At 38.5% G+C, this 7,197-nt stretch overlaps 1 non-coding gene across 1 annotated transcript; it reads right to left on the bottom strand.

Moving 5' to 3' along the window:
- Positions 1 to 3,282: 3,282 nt before the first annotated feature.
- Positions 3,283 to 3,388, bottom strand: LOC111829803. Its single transcript, XR_002833159.1, has one exon. It is a non-coding gene; the product is annotated as a small nucleolar RNA R71 (small nucleolar RNA).
- Between the last annotated feature and the right edge of the window lie 3,809 nt (positions 3,389 to 7,197).

Genomic DNA, 7,197 nt, shown 5'->3' with positions numbered 1-7,197 from the left:
ACACTAATATCTTCTATATTGATCTCAATTCACTCTAAAATATTTTAATATTACGAAAAGGCATTATTCTTTTCCTATTAACCTTCGGAACGATACAGATCAAAAGTCGCATATATTCACTATATTAAAAACCGTTTTTTTTTACTTCCATTAACATAACGTCAAAGAAGACGAAACTATTCAACCCTAACTCCAACCTTAAATTTAATCTTTCAAAAACTTAATCATGTCAACCATGAAGATCGATGCAATAGCTGATTTAACCCCAAGAAGTAATGGTTCCATCGTAAGGGCCAAGGTTTTAAGTACTTGGCATGCTCGTGATTTCTTTATGAAAAGGGTTATGGTACTCGCTGATATAAAGGTAATTCACTTTCTTAAATTGACGTTTAAATTTATATTTATAGATTACTTAGTCAATAAGTTTAGATTAAGAAAAGGAACAATTTTTGTAGGGTGATAGAATAGAGTTAACGATTCCTCCCGGTTTGAAGAATCCTGAAATACCACGACACGTCTATGATGGTGAGTGGTATATTATAAGGGACTTCAAAGTCATCCCTGCTATTCTTAAAGAGAGGAATACAATTTATCCATACCAGATAAAGCTAACAGAGAAGACCTACATGATGGAGATTAGTCCAGATTCACTGAAGAAGTTTTACAGGTTTGAAGATTTCCACCATGTTGCTAGAGAGTTGCTTCCATCTAACAACTCTTACGGTTAGTGATTTTTACTTTTTAGTTCTACAAAACAAATATATAATCGTACAACTATATGATCCTTACATTTAATAGCACTTAGTCATAAAATTGGATTTTGTGATTATGTTAGATTTCTATAGCTGCATTGTTGATGTTAGTCAAGTGAAAGAAGAGGATTTTACTGACAGTAAAGATGCGATGACTATAAAGATCAATGGATTAGTTATCAAATTGATCAATGGGAGGTTAGATTTGTAGTAACTTATTTACCATCTGGATTACTTATTCAGTGATGATGAGAAGTCTTAGTTAAAATGTTACATCTTTTCAGGAATGAACAACTTCTATGCCATATGATTGGCGGTGCTGTTCAATACTTCAACAACCTTTGGCAAGAAGGTGGGTACCATCTGACATACAAAACGGATCTTGTGTTTTGTATCTTTCGTTTATGGCGAGTGTCTAAGTATGAAGGTAAGTATTGTATATTTTGTTTGTTAATTTCAATTGTTGTTAAGGTTTTTAACTGACTACAGTTTTTAAACCCACATGAACAATATAGGAGTCCCTTGCATTACCAATGATCCACATATTGGTAGTGGAGCAACTAGGATTTACCTAAATGTTCAAGAAGAAGGTCTCCAAAGTCATCGTACCATGTAAGTTCTCTTATGTGTTGATTGGTTTCTTTATGTTTATGATAATATTTTGATAATAATCTAACTTTCAATTCACAGTTCCGAGTTCGCTGTTCGGCATTATTTTAGAAATCAAGAATGAAGATGAAGCCAGGGAACGAAGAATCAAGATCCAAAGTCGTCCTTCTTTTGTAATTTTTATTTTTGGTTTGCTAATTACTTATAGTTGTAAAAAATATTGGAAAACAAGTTTAATTGAATTAGAATTATATTACCTTTAATATGTAAGTAATGTAGTTCCAATTTATTAATGTAACACATTGTAAATGATTTAATGAAAGATGCTGATCATTGTTAAACGAAATGAACACATATTTATAAGAATTCTCATGTCATTCAGTTGTAATAAATTGGAATTTCATCTTTGTTATACAGAGAGTGAAATTAAGTTTGCATGAGCAAATGTACATGATATACTGTGTTTTTATCAGTTTTAAGTCTTTCTTTCCTCTTTCATTTTATAAATTTTATTGAGTCAAAGTGTGTTTTTAGAGTCTTTTAGTACATTTTTGAGTCTTCACAGGTTTTAGGTTGCTTTGGAATAAAACGAGCTGTTTTGGGATGCAAACACACATTTGGAGATGCAGATTCATGTAGAAGTGTCAGATGTTTGGGATCATATGGATGCCTTTCCACCGTTAGATCTTTCTCTTATTTTGACACAAGATATATACAGATGTTAGCTTTCATTTGAAAGTGATTTCAAGGAAATCTAACGGTGCATTCAAGAGTTACACCCGATTTCGTGAAGACAGGTCATTCTGACGAGTTGTTGAAGCTGATGGAGAAGTAAAACCTGGGAGCATTAGACCGATCGGTCTACATTTGGATCGATCCGTCCCTTACCTCTGACGCAGATTTTGGCGCATATTCGATCCGAAACAGATCCAACTCGTCTCCTATTGTTATTATACCCTAGGCTCGACTTGTTAGCATGGATCCTTCATATTTTTGAGTTCTAAACATTGTCCTTTGCTTTCTAAACAATTTAGGGAGAAGAATCCATCCTCTTGACACTTGGAGAAGATTTCTAAACCCTTTCTTATTATATTTGCAATTTCATTATGGTTTCTTTCATATCTATTTGCTTTGTTTCAATTGCTATGTCTGAGTAGACTCTTAATTGGGTTTTAAGGTTTCAAGTAGAAGAATTCAATGATTTGATAGATTTGATGTATTAGGGAATTCTTAATCTTTAGGTTCTTCAATATACATGTTCTTAATCTTTAGCTAAGAACGAGTCTCGCAAGTCTTTAGTGTACCAGTGCTCCTTGTGATCGATCCCGCATATACTTTACTTCGGTTAAGTTATCGGGTTAAATACTCAAGTAATCAAGTTGGCGCCGCTGCTGGGGAGAAATTGCGTTACCTAAAGATTTAGGATTAGTTTTTAGTCTAGAGCATTTTTTTACAGTTACTAATTATCACTTTTGTTCTCTCTGTGGTGTTTTCAGGTGTATGACCCGTAGCGAAGGCTCATCATATCTCGCAGAATACCAAGCTGATATTGGAAAGTTTGAGAGAGCAAACAGAAGGAAAAAGCAAGCACAAGCAAGAGTTGTTGAAATGGCTGAAGTCACCAACATCAGTTTCAAGAACTTCCTCAGATACCTTATGCTAGGAACGCTGCTGCTGTACAAGCTGCTGCACAAGCTGAAGCTGCACGTTTAGCAGCACAGAACCAAAGACCTGTACCTGTTCGGCAAACGCTGAGAGATCATGATACCCCTAATGCTGAACATTATCGGGACAGATTCCAGTATCCTCTTATTCCCAGGAACGATGCACGTTCAGGTCGTTGAATTTTGATAATCTACGAAGATGGGAGGACTACAAAGCTGTTTTCTTAACATATTACTTCACCCAATCCAGGACAGCTCTTCTGAGGAATAAGATCACTACCTTTCAGCAAGTGGTACGGAGTCTTTCCATGATGCTTGGGAGATGTTCAAAGATTACTACAGGGAGTGTCCTCATCACGGTTTTCCACATGCCACGCTTATCAACACATTCTACAGAGGATGTGATAAGGTTTACAGGATGGCACTAGATAATGGTAGTGGTAGTAACTTCATGACCAAGTCTGATACAGAAGTTGAGTTGTTGATTGAAAATCTTGCAGGTAGCAACAGCAGCCAGGATATTGATTACGACAGGTCCCAGAGAGGCGGTGGACGTGAATCAAAACAGATTGTTTAGTTGACAGCCAAGGTTGAGCAACTTCTTAAGAGAGATCAGAGAATGGTTAACTACTGTGATGATAGTGGTGAACCTCAGGCATACCAAGAGTTCAGTGGAGACGGTTCAGAAGATTTTCATGCTGAGTTGAACTACGTCAATAACTTTCAGGGTAACTATCAGAATAAGGGGTTCAATCAGAACTACAAGAGTCATCCTAACAAATCTTACAGAAGCACTAATGTGGAGAATCCGCAGGATCAGTATATCCAGCGTAGATGGGATTTCAGGGTCAGCAGTTTCAGCCTAAGCCTTTTCCATCAGGGAATGAAAATTTCAGCAACAAGGTGTTTGTACCAAAACCACATGTCGCTAGACAAAGTGGTTTTCAGCAGAAACTCCGGTTTTTAGCAGAAACTCCGGTTTTCAGCAGAAACCCCAGTTCTCTAACTTCCAGGGAGGTTACCAAGCACCTGGAAACACCTCTTCAGGAGATGACGAGATGAAACAGATGATGCAACAGATTCTTAAGGGCCAGAAAAAGAATGCAGCTGATATCAATGTCAAAGTTGATAGCATGTACAATGATCTCCATGTGAAATTTGAGTCACTAGCTTCACATGTTAAGGCGCTTGAGAATCAAGTAGCCCAGACAGCATCTGCTTCTACAAGGCCAATGGGAGTTCTTCCTGGTAAAGCAGTAGCGAACCCGAAGGACTACAACGGTAGTAAGGAGTATGTCTAAGCCATGTCGCTGAGGAGTGGTAAACAACTCAATCCAATTCTGGAGAAGGAGAAGGCGATAGCCATCTCTGATGACTCAGAAAAGGATATTGCTGGAGAGAAATCTGTTGCTAAACAACTGGTTGAAGAAGTAGAAGCTGAGGAGGAAGTTCCAGAGAAAGAAGAGACTGAAAAAGCTGCAATACCTCCTTATGTGCCTAAGCTGCCTTTCCCGGGTCGCTTGAGGAAGATTCAGAGAGAAAAAGAGTATGGTCGGTGTGATGAGATTATGAAGGAGCTTCAAGTTAAACTTCCATTCCTTGAGCTGGTTATGAATGTTCCTACATACAGGAAACATTTGTAAGAAATTTTGACTAACAAGAAGACTCTTGAAGAAGGAGCTGTTTTGATTAGTTATGAGTGTAGTGTTATCCTCCAGAATATTGTGCCTAAGAAGATGGAATATCCTAGCAGTTTTGTGTTGCCTGGTAGGATTGGAGAGCACACCTTTGATAGATGTCTCTGTGATTTGGGAGCAGGAGTGAGTTTGATGTCATTCTCGGTTTCAAAAAGATTGGGGCTCACTAATTTCACCCCAACCAAGATGTCTTTGATACTTGTTGATCGCTTCCTGTTGGTGTGGCTGAGGATGTGCATGTACGAGTTGGAAATTTCTATAATCCAACTGATTTTGTCATCATTGAGCTTGATGAGGAGCCAAGAGACCCAGTCATTCTTGGTAGACCATTCCTAAACACAGCTGGAGCCTTGATAGATGTGAGAAAGAGCAAGATTAAACTTCATATTGGTGATTTTGTCCAAGAGTTTAACATGGAGAGAGTGATGTCTAAACCCACCATTGAAGGGCAAACATTATGGGTTGATATGATAAATGAGCTAGCATATGAGCTTCTTGAGGAGTTGAGTATGGATGATCCTCTTCAGATTGCCATGGTTAAGGAAGAAGATCAGTTTGGGTATCTTGGTGAAGCAACTACTGGGTTTGCTAAGCTGCTGGATTCTGCTCCACAAATGAGTAAAGAAATGAAGATTTCGGAGCTTGAGATAACTAAGGGAGAGAACGTTGCAGCAGACCCAACAGCAAAAAACTGCGATGATTGGAGCGAGCTGAAAGCTCCAAAAGTGGAACTCAAACCACTTCCTACTAGGCTAAGGTACGCGTTTCTTGGTCCTAATTCCTCTTACCCTGTGATAATTAATGCTGAGTTGAACAATGTGGAGAGTGCCTTGCTGTTGTGTGAATTGAGAAAGTATAGAAAAGCCTTGGGCTATTCTCTTGATGATATCACATGCATCTCTCCCACTCTATGTATGCACATGATATATCTAGAAGATGAATCAATGACTTCTGTAGAACATCAAAGACGGTTAAACCCAAATCTCAGAGATGTTGTAAAGAAAGAGATAATGAAACTTCTAGATGCGGGTGTAATCTATCCTATCTCTGATAGTACTTGGGTGAGCCCGGTCCATGTTGTGCCTAAGAAAGGCGATGTCACTGTGATTAAAAATGAAAAGAATGAACTAATACCAACAAGAACTATCACATGACACCATATGTGTATTGATTATCGAAAACTTAACTCTGCAACCCGTAAAGATCATTTTTCACTACCCTTTATTGATCAAATGCTTGAAAGACTGTCAAACCATCCATATTACTGCTTTCTTGACGGATATTCGGGATTCTTTCAAATCCCGATCCATCCCGATGATCAAGAGAAAACCACATTTACTTGTCCTTATGGTACTTTTGCTTATCGTAGAATGCCTTTTGGATTATGTAATTCCCCTGCTACTTTTCAGCGTTGCGTGATGTCTATCTTTAATGATATGATTGAGGACTTTATGGAGGTTTTTATGGATGATTTATGTGTGCATGGTATGTCTTTTGCTGCTTGTTTGTCTAATCTATGCATGGTAATTCAGCGTTGCGAGGACAAACACATGGTCTTAAACTGGGAGAAGTGTCATTTCATGGTGCGGGATGGCATTGTACTTGGGCACATGATTTCAGAAAAGGGTATTGAGGTTCACCAAGCTAAGATTGAAGTCATGATGAATATGCAGCCACCGAATTCTGTGAAAGGAGTCAGGAGCTTTCTGGGTCATGCTGGGTTCTACAGGAGGTTCATCAAAGATTTTTCCAAGATTGCTAGACCTCTCACGCAGTTGTTGTGCAAGGAACAGAAGTTTGAGTTCAATGAGAGCTGTCTGCAGGCATTCAAAACTATTAAAGAGTCTTTGGTGAGTGCTCCCATTGTGCAACCACCAGATTGGGAGCTGCCTTTTGAGGTTATGTGTGATGCCAGTGACTATGCTGTGGGTGCTGTTTTGGGACAGCGAAAAGATAAGAAGTTGCATGCTATTTACTATGCCAGTCGCACTCTTGATGGAGCACAAGTAAATTATGCCACCACAGAGAAGGAGCTCCTTGCAATTGTGTTTGCTTTTGAGAAGTTTAGATCATATCTGGTTGGGTCTAAAGTCATTGTTCACACGGATCATGCTGCTTTGAGATACTTATTGTCTAAAAAAGATGCCAAGCCGAGATTATTGAGATGGATACTCTTGTTGCAAGAGTTTGACTTGGAGATCAAAGACAAGAAAGGTATTGAGAACATGGTAGCTGATAACTTGTCAAGATTAAGAGTTGAGGACGACATCCCAATGAGGGATACCTTTCCAGAAGAAGAGCTAGCATCAATTGAAGACTGTTACAAACGCTTTTGATCTCATGACACTACACACTGGAGAGAGTAATTTGCCATGGTATGCTGATTTTGCTAATTACTTGTGATGTTCCACCTCCTGAATTCACCGGTTACAAAAAGAAAAAGTTTTTGAGAGATGTTCGACATTACTACTGGGA

The sequence above is a fragment of the Capsella rubella genome, unplaced genomic scaffold (genome assembly GCF_000375325.1).
Source record: "Capsella rubella cultivar Monte Gargano unplaced genomic scaffold, Caprub1_0 scaffold_7, whole genome shotgun sequence".
Classification (NCBI taxonomy): Eukaryota; Viridiplantae; Streptophyta; class Magnoliopsida; order Brassicales; family Brassicaceae; genus Capsella; species Capsella rubella.
Note: the sequence above shows the minus strand (reverse complement) of the source record. Positions and strands in the feature narration are given on the sequence as shown.